The 15091-nt window shown below is 35.6% G+C and overlaps 2 non-coding genes across 2 annotated transcripts; both read right to left on the bottom strand.

The window, feature by feature from the left end:
* Positions 1-260: 260 nt before the first annotated feature.
* LOC128294331 (small nucleolar RNA R71) lies at positions 261-367 on the bottom strand. Its single transcript, XR_008284643.1, has one exon. It is a non-coding gene; the product is annotated as a small nucleolar RNA R71 (small nucleolar RNA).
* A 6427-nt stretch (positions 368-6794) lies between these two features.
* On the bottom strand, positions 6795-6900 carry LOC128294628 (small nucleolar RNA R71). Its single transcript, XR_008284936.1, has one exon. It is a non-coding gene; the product is annotated as a small nucleolar RNA R71 (small nucleolar RNA).
* Positions 6901-15091: the final 8191 nt, after the last annotated feature.

Genomic DNA, 15091 nt, shown 5'->3' with positions numbered 1-15091 from the left:
AGATGCTTCAGACAATGGGCCAATTTAGTGAAATGCCTACCGAAGATCCTCACCTACACTTAAGACTGTTTATGAAGGTGAGCGATTCTTTCAAGATAGCCAGAGTACTCGAAGATGCATTATGATTGAAGTTGTTCCCATATTCACTAAGGGACTGAGCTCAAGCCTAGTTGAACTTATTGCCACATAATTCAATTTCCACATGGCAAGAGTTAGCAAAAAGATTCCTTATGAAGTATTTCCTACCTAGCAAGAATGCTAAGTTGAGGAATGAGATCATTTCATTCCAACAAATGAATGATGAGTCCTTTTATAAGGCATGGGAAAAGGACAAAGAGTTATTACGGGAGTTCCCTCATCATGGAATCCCACATTACATCCAACTTGAAACATTTTATAATGGTCTCAATGCTTACACGAGGATGGTAGTGGACGCTTCTGCTAAATGGTGCTCTCCTTTCTATCTCTTATAATGAGGCTTATGAAATCATTGAGAGGATTGCCAGCGACAATTACCAATGGCCAACCAATCGAGCAACATTAGGAAGACGAGTTGCCGGAATACATGAATTAGATGCTCTTACTTCACTCGCATCTCAGGTATCATCAATATTCTCAATGTTAAAAACTCTTACTACTAATGGGTTTAATAGTTTTGTAGCATAGCCAGCAACCCAATTGAAAATATAGCCTGTGTCTATTGTGAGGAAGGAAATTTGTTCAAAGGATGTCCACCAAACCCAGAATCCATGTACTACATAGGTAACCAGAACCAAAATCGAGGAAGGCAAGGACTGAAATCCAATTTCTATAACCCATCGTGGTGAAACCACCCAAACATTTCCTGGAGTAACCAAGGGGTTGGAACCAGAAACACTTACGCCCAAACCAGATCGACCCAGCCACCTACTTTTCCCCAACAAGTTTAGAAACCAACCCAAGCTGAACCATCCAATGGCTTAGAAATTTTTTTGAAGGCATACATTGTGACAGCCTAAATTGACCCTAGTCGGAAAGTGGTTTCGGGACCACTAAACCGAGTCATAAAAATAATTAGCCGTCATAGTGGATGCTCATTATATGTACATATGCATGTGTGAAAATTTCATGTTTGAATTTTGTTAATTGTAAGTGAATTTTATCAAATAGGACTTATGTGAGAAAATTTAGAAATGTGCTAGGCCAATGTAAAGTGGCCTGTTAATGCATGTTGTGAAAATGATGGGCTTGCATGTCAAATTTCCCTAAATTAAAGCCTAGTGGCCGGCCATGACAAAAGGGGATGGGCAAAACATGTCATAAAACATGTTGTGTAAATGGGTTACGTTGGAATAAATAAAATAAGGAGTATGGGTAATAAAGAAATGGAAAAAGGAAAGAAGGTGTGTGATCCCCCCCCTTTGCCGTGAGTTGAGGGAAAGGAAACAAAAAAAAAAGTGTGTTCATCCTTTTCATTTCTTTTGGCCAAAAATTCTAAGGAAGAAAGAAGGAGTTCTTGCTCCATGTTTGGTTTAGAAGAGGATTAGGAGGAGGTTCGGCCATACTTGTATCAAGATTAAGGTATGTTTGATGTTGTGCCATGAGATTCATGCATGTTTTTTTTTAGTTGCTAGCTTGATGTTCTTATTAGCCCATGGTTCAAATCTTTGCTATGTCATGGGGATGGTATTCAGCCAAGGTGGATTTTGTGTTGATATCATTGCATGCTAAATGTGAAGCTTGTTAATGATGCATGTGATGGTGGATTGATAACTCTTGAATCTCCTTTTTAGCATCCTTGAGTGAGACATTAAGTTCCTTGTTCAACCATGACCAAAATTGAAATCGTAAGGTGTTGTGATGCATTCGGATATGGTAGGATATAGAAGACAAATAAGGTTGTTGTTAGATGAAGTAGAGTCTAACAAATGAGCTCGTATGTGCATTAGTTGCTAGATGGAGAAGAATTGGCTATCAAGTTGTGTGCTAAGGCCGAATGTAATTTGGTATATTATGGGTAATGCATGTGTTGAATTAGTGTAAAGGGAGAGGATGCTTTAATAGTGTATATATGTGTATTAGCCAAGTTTTGAACTTGAAACAAATGGTGTTTAGTCAACACAAGTGACCATACTTGTAGAATGTATTAAGTGTTGCAATCGGCCTTAGCATAGATGTGTATGTTCGGCCATTGGTAGCATATTGAAGGCTTTATCCTGACTTAGAAAATTCGACTAAGGAGAGTATTAACTAATGTGTTGAGTTTGATTCATGATTCCGTACATATGTGACTTTAATGTCTAATGAATATATGTGGGCTAAGTACCTTGAGTTCCTCTTTTCGATGCTCAAATGATTAAATCAATTTAAAGGGAAGGAAAAAGTGGTCGAATAGCCATCGGAATCGTTCGATAACATCCGAGGTAAGTTTTCGAGTAATGGAACTTAAATTATGGTTCGGTTAGATTATGTTTTAAGTAAATCAAAATCATGCTCTTGTATGTGGCTATTGAGCCGAAATTGTAAATGCGATAAGTGTCTTGTGTTTGAGCTTTGGTAATGAAAATGAAATATGAATGTGTCATGATTTATTGATATATGAGCATGGTTACTCGAATGATATCCGGGCTAAGTCCCGAAGGCTTTTGTGCTAAGTGACTACATCCGAACTAAGATCCAAGGCATTTGTGCTAGTAACTATATCCGTGCTAAGTCCCGAAGGCATTTATGCTAGTGACCATATCCGGCTAAGACCAAGGCCTTGGGCGAGTGGTTATATCCGCTAAACCTCAAGATGCTTGATTTGGGAATGAGCGATCTTGCTGTAAAATTTAAATTAATACGCTCGTAAAATCCCAGCAATGAGGTATGTTTCGTGTGTGCTTTGAATTAGTTGATCCCTTACAAATCAGATTCGTCACCAATAAATGAGCTACCGGCCTTTGGCTAAGTTGATCTTTGTGTATGAACATAAGGGTTGGTAATGTGACGTAAGTATGATATTGAGAATTTGTGCATATGAAATTATCCGCTTAGCTATATGAATGCTATACTGAATCCTTGCTCAAAACTTACTAAGCATAAATTGCTTACTCCGTTTCTTTGTTTCTCTGCTTTATAGATTTTGGCTCGTCACTATCGGACTCGGGATTTTGGAAGTCGAAGTCTCCCACACTATCAAAGCCCCTTTTGGTACAATTTTGGTTGAACTTTGAAATGGCATGTATAGGACTACCCTTTTGTTGTTGGTCATGTACCCATGGATTTTGTGTAATTTGGATAGCCATGCGAAGATGGCTTATATCGTGCTTTTAGCATAGTACTATAATTGTTTTGTATGTTGATCACTAAGAAGTATGGAAATGTTTGGAAACGATTAGCCATTGAATGGTTAATCATGATTATACTTTGTGCTATGTATGCAAAAAGGGCTAATTGAATCATGGAAACTATGAAATAGGTAAAGCCTACCTTAAAGACAGATGCTGATAGCTGCAGTGACGCGGATGTGAAAAATCACTAAAAATAGTAGGAATGGAATTAAATAGTGAATAAATTATGTAAATGAACCTTGATGAATCTACTTTCATATGGAAGAAACGAAACGGTCATATGAGTTGTATGTTAAGAGATATTTAGGTTTTCGTGAGACAGGGCCAGAATGGCTTCTGGAGCCCCTGTTCCGACTTTGGAAATTCATTATAAATTAACCAGAGATAATTAGGAGTCATGCCATATATGTATAGATTCCTATTTGAGTCTAGCTTCTATTGAAACAAATGGAATCAGTATTGAATCCCTGTACAGGGAGATATCCAAGTCGTAATGCATGAAGGTCAGTGTAGTCGAACCCTGAAACAGGGGAGACTTTAACTAATAAACTGTACTAATTGGCTCAACCAAAAATTCTAGAAAAAATTCTGTAGATGGACATATGAGTCTAGTTTCAGGGAAAAATTACGAAACTGATTTTCAAGTTTTGAAACTCAAGATATGATTTTTAAGGCGACAGTGATGCAGTAACCAGCCTGTCTAGAAATTTTTTTTATGGACTGTGAAAATAATTAAGTCTGTACACACCTTGTGTTCGACTCCGGTAACGGACTTGGGTACGGGGTGTTACATACATGGCCAAGAATGATGCCTTAATCCAAACCCAAGTAGCTACATTGAAAAACTTGGAAAACCAAATCGGCTAGCTTGCAACTAAACTCAGAAACCGACCATAAGGTGCTACCTAGTGCTTGGAAACACAAAAATTTACACACTTTTTCATACCCATTTTAACTTAATTCATGCGAATTTGGTTAAATTCTTGTCAAAAATAATTAATTTTATAAAATAATTAAATTTCACTTAAAATATGAACATGTTGAAATTTATTTAATTTTATAATTATTTTTGATGAATTTTGGTTATTTTCGACAAATTTGTGCAAAGGGCGAAAAATGGCTCGGCAAACACAACAAGAAGCACAAAACCGAGAAGCAATTTGAAGTATCGAGCCGAATTAATTTCCAGCCTAAGATGGTCCAATTATGTATATTAATTCATAATATAATAAATTTTAAGTTATATCCAATTTAATTTGGGCTAAATAAATTATTATTAATTAATTATGGAAAAAGTGGTCCAGTTGAACCGAATCGATTGAACTGAACTGGCCAAGGATTGGGCAGTCCAAAACCGTCCATATGCTGACCCGAATCAGCTTCTTAGCTGATTAATTAAGCTTTCAAAGAAGCCCTTGAAGACTTGTCAAAGTTGCATTCAAGCCCCTCCACAATTGGTGGCTTTATGGATTTGCCCCAAGCCATTTTAGCAAAGTTGAAGCCATCAACTTTGCCACATATATGGCCGGCCAAGGGGTGGCTCTTTGACTGCTATTTTTAGAAAATTTTATCTGCCACATTCAGCTATAAAAACCCCCCTTGGCTGATCATTCAAAGCACACCTCAATTCATTCACATCTCTTCTCTCCTCTCTCACTTTCTCCTCTCATTTTTCCATTTCAAGTCCCTTGCTCTTGTGCCAATTTCTCCCCTTAGAAAAGGGTTATTATTCAGCCATTTTGGAGCAACATTGAAGTGTTCATAGTAGCCTTGATTGGTGAGGACAACAAAGAACGAATACGGAGCAACGTTGTCAAGCCATGGAAAAACACCAGATTTGGTTCTTGTTCCCTTTCTCTTTAATTTTTGTTCTTGTTATGATGAACATATTTATGAATATTTATGTTGTTCGAATTGTTAATTTAATCAGCTTAGCTTGAATTTAATTCGTGTTGGTTTGACTACCTTTCATCTGCTTAAATTATTAAAATCGTGTTTATGCTATTATAGGCCTCGGTAAAATGCTTGATTAAGTAAAATCATGCCTAAGTTATTCTTGCATTACAATTGTGAGGTAGCTAATGAATTAATTATTTAAACGGATTGAAATTGTAATTAATGGACACAATACTTAATCAATGCATGTTTATTCTTCTAAGGTAGCTGAAAGTCAAATTAGCAATGTATCTGGCGATACACTTGCCTTGCATAACTTGCAAGATTATTGTGATTAAAATATTTCAAGGTAAGAATACCTTGTTACCTCACGTATCTTTTATATGCTCTCTAAATTTTATTAATCGTTTGAATTGACATAGGGATATGCAAGAGATTAGTTCAATTTAATGAGTATGTATGTGCCATAACATGTTTTCTTATTAAAATCTATTTAATCATTTGAATTAACATAGGGATATGTTAAGAGATGAATGGATTTGTGTAGGTGAATATGTTCATAAGTTAGCAAATTATTGAGTTGTCGTGAATTTATTCGTAACAACATAAGCATGAGTTTAATAATTCTAAGTTAAAGAAATGTAATTAAATCAACACAATTATGTCATCTTGATTAAATCATATTTTGAAATTGTGCATTTGAGATTTATTTCTTTAGTTATTTAGCTTAAAATCTTATTTTTCTTAATCACCCTTTTTAAAACAAAATATTTTTCTTCACCAAAGTATTTTAAATTGTATTCATAAATGATCCTTTTCACAGTCCCTGTGGGTACGGTAACTCGACATTTACTTGTCACTTTATTACTTGTTGCGATTGTGTACACTTGCACATTTCCATCGTTCCAAGTTTTTGGTGCCATTGCCGATGACTGTTTTAAAAAGTTATTATTTTTGAATTTATTAGTTTTACATTTTGGTTTATTTTTCCTGTTTAATTTTTAATTTAATTAATTGTTCTGTGATTATTTCAGGTGTTTATGAGTATTGACCGAATTATTGACCTACTCCTTGTAGACCCTGAGATTGAATGAACTTTCCGACAGTGAAGAAGACAAGCAAATCAGAGAAGGACTGAATATATGAACTTTGAAAATTCGATCCAAGGAAATGGAGCAAACCCTGCTCAAAATCGTATCCTTAATGCTGATGATAGGGATAGAGCTTTACGACAATATGCTATGCCAGTATTTAATGATCTTAATCCAGGTATTAAGAGACCCGAAATTGAGGCACAATAGTTCGAGCTGAAGCCAGTCATGTTTTAGACACTTTAGACAGTGGGCCAATTCAGTGGAATGCCTACTAATGATCCTCACCTACTCTTAAGACTGTTTATGGAGGTAAACGATTCTTTCAAGTTAGCCGGAGTACCCGAAGATGCATTACGATTGAAGTTGTTCCCATATTCACTAATGGACTGAGCTCGAGCCTGGTTGAAGTCGTTGCCCCCGAACTCAATTTCCACATGGCAAGAGTTAGCAGAAAGATTCCTTATGAAGTATTTCCCACCTAGCAAGAATTCTAAGTGGAGGAACGAGATCACTGCCTTCCAACAAACGGATGATGAGTCCTTGTATGAGGCATGGGAAAGATACAAAGAGTTATTACAAAAGTGCCCTCATCATGGAATCCCACATTATATCCAACTTGAGACATTTTATTATGGTTTCAATGCTCACACGAGGATGGTAGTAGACGCATCTGCTAATGGTGTTCTCCTTTCTAAGTCTTATAACGAGGCTTATGAAATCATTGAGAGGATTGCTAGTAACAATTACCAATAGCCAACCAATCGAGCAACATCAGGAAGACGAGTTGCTGGATTACATGAAGTAGACGTTCTTACTTCACTCGCATCTCAGGTATCATCAATATCCTCAATGTTAAAAAACCTTACTACTAATGGGTCTAATAGTTTTGCAGCACAGCCACCAACCCAATTTGAAAGTATAGCCTGTGTTTACTATGGGGAAGGACATTTGTTTGAAGAATGCCCATCAAACCCAGAATGTATGTACTACATAGGTAAACATAACTGAAATCAAGGAAGGCAAGGACTGCAATCCAATTTTTATAACCCATCATGGCGAAATAACCCTAATTTTTCCTGAGTAAACTAAGCGCCTGGAACCAGTAACACTTACGCCCAACCTAGACCAATCCAGCTGCCTAGTTTTCCCCAACAAGTTCAGAAACCAACCCAAGCTAAACCATCCAATAACTTAGAAAATCTGTTGAAGGCATACATGGCCAAGAATAATGCCTTAATCTAGAGCCAGGCTACTATATTGAAAAACCTGGAAAACCAAATGGGCCAGCTTGCAACTGAACTCAGGAACCGACCACTAGGTGCTTTACATAGTGATATGGAGAATCCAAAAAATCCAGGGAAGGATTATTGCAAAGTGTTGACATTGAGGAGTGGAAAGACAGTAGATCCCAACACCAACAAAGCTAAAAAGGAGCAAGCTGACGCTCAAGATTCAGAGGAAGTTCAACCAAGTGTTGAAATTCTAGTTCCATAAGAACTAGAATTTGTAAAACTTGACAAGGTAATTTCAGAACTAGCTAATTCTGATCAACTAACAACTTTGTTAGACGCAAAATTGCCACAGAAGACAAATCAACCAGTTCCAGTAAAGAAATCACTACCACCCTACCCTCAAAGACTTCAAAAGCAGAAGCAGAAGATTCAATTCAAGAAGTTCCTAGACGTACTCAAGCAACTTCATATCAACATCCTGTTGGTTGAAGCACTTGAGAAAATACCAAACTACGTCAAATTCATGAAGGATATCCTGTACAAAAAATGAATACTTGGAGAATTTGAGACAGTAGCTCTAACAAAGGAATGCAGTGCATATCTTCAAGACAAATTACCCTAAAAGTTGAAGGATCCTGGATGTTTTACCATACCTTGGAACATTGGAGCAACGTATTGTGGTAAGCATTATCTGACTTATGTGCGAGTATTAACTTGATGCCTATGTCAATATTTAGAAAGTTGGGGATAGGTGAACTTAGACTCACTACGGTTACACTTCAATTAGCAGATCGATCCTTAGCACATCCAAAAGAAAAAATACATGATTTATTGGTACGTGTAGATAAATTTATCTTCCCTGCTGATTTTGTTATGTTAGACTTTGAAGCAGACAAAGAAGTGTCAATTATCTTAGGAAGACCATTCTTAGTAACCGGAAGGACCCTTATTGATGTGGAGAAGGGTGAGCTTAATATGCGTGTTCAGGATGATCAGGTAACATTTAATGTTTTTAAGTCTATGTGATTTCCTGACACAATTGATGATTTTTCTGCAGTGTCTGATTTAGAGGATTTAATATTGGAGAAGCAGCTCAACTACGTTGAGGATCCGTTAGAACAAATTTTGAAATTAGATCCTCCGAATGATGAAGAGGGGGATGAATACTTAGCATTGTTAGAAGCTAATCAAAAGTCATTTAATCTACAATCCTGTTTTGAATCTTTGGAAGTAGAGAAAAGGGATTAGGCCTAACCAAAAAGTGTCAATCGAGGAGCCACCTAAATTAGAACTCAAGGTACTACCTTCACAATTAAAATATGTTTATTTAGGTAACGCTTCTACTCTGCCTGTGACTGTTTTAGCAGAACTAACTAGTGAGCAAGAAGAGAAACTTATCTTTGTATTGAAATAATTAACTATTGGATGGACCATAGCCGATATTCGCGGAATTAGTCCAACTGTATGCATGCACAAGATTATCCTTGAAGATGGCAAAAAAGGGACGATTGATGGACAACGAAGACTGAACCCCATCATGAAGGACATAGTAAAGAAAGAAATCATCAAGTGGTTAGATATGGGTATAATTTACCCCATCTCAGATAGGTCATGGAAAAGTCTGGTCCAGTGCGTGCCAAAGAAAAGAGGTATCATGGTCATTGAAAACGAGAATAATGAGTTGATACCAACTAGAACGGTTATGGGATGGAGAATTTGCATCGACTATTGGAAGCTGAACAAGGCGACTAGGAAATATCACTTTCCTTTGTCGTTTTTGGACCAGGTGCTATGTGACAGCCCTAATGTGACCCTAGTCGGGAAGTGGTTTTGGGACCACAAAACCGAGTCATAAAAATAATTAGCTGTCATGTTTGATGCTTATTTTATGTATATATGCATGTGTGAAAATTTCATATTTGAATTTTGTAAATTCTAGGTGAATTTTAGTAAATAGGACTTATGTGAGAAAATTTAGAAATGTGCTAGGCAAATGTAAAGTGGCCTATTAATGCATGTTATAAAAATGATGGGTTTGCATGTCAAATTACCCAAAAAAGTGAGCTAGTGGCCGGCCATGCTATGGGTGGAAACATGTTGTAAACATGTTGTGTTAGTGTGTTATGTGAGAAAGAATAAAAAAAAAAAGGGGTTCGTATTAAAGTAATGCAAAGGGAGGAGTGATGAAAAAAAAATTGTCTCATCCATGTTCCCCCCCCCCATTGCCTTGAATTGAAGAAAGAAAACAAAAAAAAAAGTGTTCATTCTTGAACATCTTTGGCCGAATAGAGGAAAGAAAGGAAGGGAAAGAGCTTGGAGAAAATCGGCTATGGTGGTTCACTAGATTAAGGTATGTTTAATGTTGCTTTGAAAGTTCATACATCCCTTGGATGATTAGTCTAAATTCTAACTATCTCATGGATGGATTTGGGGTTATTAGAGAGTTAGTATTCGACTAAGAGGCTTCAAAAGTTTCGGTTGAAGCCTTGATACTATTAGCATGTTAGCTATATGGATGTGTTATGATGCTTGAGGTGTTAGATAAATTTGAACTCATCACCAAGTTCTTTAAGCAACCCAAGTTAAAAGTTTCGGTATTGAGGTATCTTGAGCATTCGGCCATGGTAGGAAGTAGAAGAAAATATGGTTGTTGTTAGATGAAGTAGAGTCTAACAAATGAGCACACATGTGCATTAGTTGCTAGATGGAGAAGAATCGGCTAGCAAGTTGTGTGCTAAGGCCTAATATAATTTTGAACATTATTGAGTAATGTATGTGTTTTGGAATTGATGGAATGGAGAGTATGCTTAAATTGTGTTATGAACAATTATATGTTAAATCAAGGTTTGCTAAGCTAGCTATTAAGGTGAAGTGCAAATGTTAGTATTTGATTTCTAGTGTATATATGTGTATTAGCCGAGTTTTGAACTTGAAACAAAATGGTATTTAGTCAATACAAGTGACCATATTTGTAGAATGTATTAAGTATACAATCGGCCTCAACATAGACATGCATATTCGGCCACATGAATGAGTACATAGGTTGTTGTGTATGTTCTGTAATATCCTGATTTTGGGCCTAGTCGGAATAGTGGTTTCGTGACCACAAAATCCGAGATATAAATAATTATTTTATGATTATTTTAAGGTCTATGATATGATTGCATGATTGTGTGAAAATTTCGTGAAGAAATTTTATGCATAAAGTGCTTAATTTGAAATTTGGGACTAAATTGAATAAATTGCAAAACTTGTGTTCTAGAAGTATTTTGCATAAAATTGAATTAGATTATTAATTAGAGGTCCTTAAAGAGTAATTTTACCAATTTCTAAGTCTATGGACAAAATTGGACATGGATGGAATTTTGGAAAGTTTAGTAGTAAGGGCATTTTGGTCATTTAGGGTAAAATGAATTAAAATACAAAATTAAAAGCCAATTTTGCTCATCTTCAACCCCATGGCCGAATATAGCAAGGAGAAACCATGGCTAGGGTTTTCAAGCTTCCAAGCTCGATTGTAAGTTCGTTCTAGCCTCGTTTTTAATGATTTTTACGTTTTTGGAGTCCCGGTAGCTCGATTTAGCTTATGCTAGCAATAATTTAATCTAGGGTTTATATTTGGAAAAATACCCATAGGTGAAATTTGTGTATTTTGGTGTTTTATGATATAATATGAGGTTTTAAATTATGTTAGACAACTTGTACTACTCGGTTTTAAGTGAAAACGAGCAAAGGGCTTAATCGGTAAAAATACCTAATAGTCATAAGTACATGTTAGAGTGAGAATTTGATGTTGCCATAGAAGGGAAAAATGATCAGCATGTCATAAAACATAAGAAAATAGGCTGAATTTTAATTTACGAGCTTTGGGGCAAAAGTGTAAATATGCAAAAGTTTAGGGTAAAATTGTAATTTTTCCAAAATATGATTTTGGGTCCATTTGAATAATGTGAGTCCTAATTAGACTATATTTTAAATGATAGAGCAAGGAAAACTGAAATTGGGCTAAAATGGGGAAAATACCAAGTTGTGGACGAAATGGTAAAATAGCCATTTTCGCATACGAGGTAAGTTCATATGTAAATGTTGGTAACATAGTTATTATTTTAAATGTTTTAATGTTTTTAAATGATATGATAATTATTATGAAATATTATACTTGTGATAATTGTTTGATAATATGTCAAATTATGTGATATACTTGGAAAATATGAAATACTACCGAGTATCGATATCGGCATTCCGTAGAAGATGGTTGAGACACATGATTGGGAAAAAGGTCCGTTGAACCTTAGGAATGGATTAGGATACAAGTGACATGTCACTGGGATATTTGGGCATCCGAACTCGTTGAGTTGAGTCCGAGTTCGTGAGATGTAACTAGGCATCGAACTCGTTGAGTTGAGTCCGAGTTCACTTATGGATCGAACGCCCGAGCTCGTTGAGTTGAGTCCGAGTTCACTTATGGGCGGGTTACATGGTAGCTTGGCTACATATGTGGCACTTATGTGCAAGTTATCCATGTATCCGAATTATATTCCGATGTGTTCAACGGGTAAAGTTCTACTCAAATGGAGGAATACTCAAGATGAAAGGGATGTATTGGTAAGTGTTGTGAAATGGATACTTTGAACAGGTATGTACTTAACCCTCGGGTTGAAAACTCGATATAACAACAATATGGTAAGATGATAAATGAAAAGGTGATATGAATGTCTTGGTGATGATTATGCAAATGATGTTTTATGTTTGCTTATATGGTTATGTTACTTGCTATTTGCATGTGAGCTTACTAAGCATTTATGCTTACTCCTCCTTTTCATTCCTTGTAGTGTTGACAAGCCAGCTCGAAATCGGAAGCGGCGGGAGGCACGCTCACACTATCCGTATACCATCTTGGCATAATGGCTTGTATATTTTGAGTATGGCATGTATAGCATTATAATCATTTTTATATATGGTCTTATGATATGGTTATTGAGTGGTATGGAAATAGAAATGCTTGGTAATGATTAGCCATTGGAATGGCTAATCATGATCATATTTGGTATTATGTATGTCAAATTGCTAGCTCATCCATGGAAACCATGAAATAGGTAAAATTTACCATAAAATAGATTCAGGCAGCAGCAGTGACGTGAGTTTAAAAAATCCCTAAAAATAGTATAAATGGAATTAAATAATGAATAAGTTATGTAATCGAAGATTGATGAGTCTATTTTCATATGGAATAAGCGAAACAGGTATATGAGCTATATTTTATGAGATGTTTAAATTTTTGTGTAACAGGGCCAGAGCGATTTCTGGATCCCTGTTCTGAATTTGGAAATTCACCATAAATTTTACAAAGATAATTAGAAGTCATGCTTTATATGTACAGATTCCTTATTGAGTCTAGTTTTATTAGAGATAAACGGCATAGTCATTGAAGCTCTGTACAGGGAGATATCTGATTCGTAATACACAGTGGTCAGAGTAGTTGAACCCTGAAACAGGGGAGACTTTAACTAATAAACTGTACTAATTGGCCCAACCAAAAATTCTAGAAACAAATTAGTAGATATATATATGAGTCTAGTTTCAGGAAAAATTTACGGAATTGGATTTGAGTTTCAGTAACTCGAGATATGATTTTTAAAGCGACTGTGATGCAGTTAGCCAGCTTGTCTGGAAATTTTAAAATGAATTGTATGAGCTGTTTAATTAATGAATTAAGTCCGTTAACACCTCGTGTTCGACTCCGGCAACGGTCTCGGGTACAGGGTGTTACATTTAGTGGTATCAGAGCAGGTTTAGTCGGTTCTCGGACTAACCTAGCATGTGTAAAAGTTTAGCTATACATGCCACTGATCTGTGATAGTGTGATGTCTTCCGACGCGTATAAGTACCGTCTTATTTAGGCAGGTACTCTCCAACCGAAATGTGCCGACCATGTTCAATGTTATGTGAAGATATTTGAGTAAAATTATGATTATGATAAGTCTCGGTTCAAAAAAGTATGAATAAAAGTTTATGATACATATGTGATAATATGTGAGATGAAAGTTCATGTTGTGATAAATATCTATATTTGCTTAATGCTCATACGATGTAGTGTATGTAGCTTACTTGATAAGATGAACGGAATAAATAAAAAGTAGTAGAGGTATGAATAAAGGTCATAATATCATAATCTGAATGAAAATGTCCTTGTCTTGATTGGACGTTGAATGTTGATGAATGTTAATGATATACAATTTTTTATGAGATAAAGGATTATAATGAAATGAACTTATCTATGTTAAATTGTTGGATGAATTGTATGATTGTAATGATATGTACATGATGATGCACGAAATGAAAGTTGTGATTGTGATGCAAATATTTATGTTTGTTTGGCCTTATATAATGTCATGAGCATGAATTAATTTAATTAAATGAATGGATAAGTAAAGCTATCTAGAAAACATAGAATGTATGCATAAGTATATTGTCTAAATGGGACAATAGGAAAATTGGTGTAAGCCAACATGAATGAATGACATGATTTTGATGATGTTACTATGATGATGGAAGTTGTGTCATATGTGTATGTATAAGAAAGTCGAGTCGAGGTCCTACAACCCTCCCCTTACCAAAGTGGTACTTATAATGGAATTTCATGAGATTTGTATTGAATAAGTTTCTGTTGAAAACCCAAAGAGTTCAAGTGATAGAATAATTATAAGTATGATCCGAGATTGAAAATGAGCTGATAAGTAAAGTCGAGCTAGAAAGTATTTGATTGATATAAAGATTATTGGAATTATGCTTTGTCCCAGTTAGAGAAGGAATTCTCTTTGGTAAATCGAATTACTCAAGTGCAAGGTCGAGAAAAGTGTAAATCGAAATTTATTCGAATCGACATTCTTTAGTGAATGATTTAATATGAAATTTGTGACGGCAGAACTAGTTGGGGAAATGATATTTCAAATGTGAATTATCCGAGTGTGACAGTTATGACCGGATGATTTAGCGATCTCTTTTGAGATGTTCTATGTGTTCACCCGTTCTCGAAATATTTCTATGGCTATTGATCTTGAAGAAATTCTTGTTATATGGGAATGTCTTCTAATTTGGTGTTGGATGAAAGCATTGGTAGTCTGATTGGTTTATAATTTATATTGCTCTATTTCATCGGGTATTCTATTTCATTTCAATCGATAAGAATTGATGAGAGAATTTATATGATATTATGATTCTGTTTCTTCTACTTGATGCTTCATCTGATATATATGTATGGGAAGATATATTGATCTTGTTATATTTGATTTCAGTGGGATTAAATAATGTTTTCTTTTGGACTTTCTTTCTTTGAAGAATTATCAGGGTATTCTGTATTTTCTCTATGAATTTGGTTTTCGATTCTCGGCATAGTATCGTATCTTGGGTTTCTTAATCTCGGATCTCTTTATTCGGATTTCTTTATTCGGGTTTCTATCTTGGATTTCTTTATTCGGTTTTCTTGTTATCTTTGTTCCATAATTTGTCAATTATGACTCATGTTCGAAGTACGTTCTTCAGCTCGTGATAATCATGT

Source organism: Gossypium arboreum, chromosome 6 (assembly GCF_025698485.1).
Source record: "Gossypium arboreum isolate Shixiya-1 chromosome 6, ASM2569848v2, whole genome shotgun sequence".
NCBI classification, from domain to species: Eukaryota; Viridiplantae; Streptophyta; class Magnoliopsida; order Malvales; family Malvaceae; genus Gossypium; species Gossypium arboreum.
The sequence above is the reverse complement of the archived record's forward strand: the minus strand, read 5'-3'. Positions and strand labels throughout refer to the sequence as shown.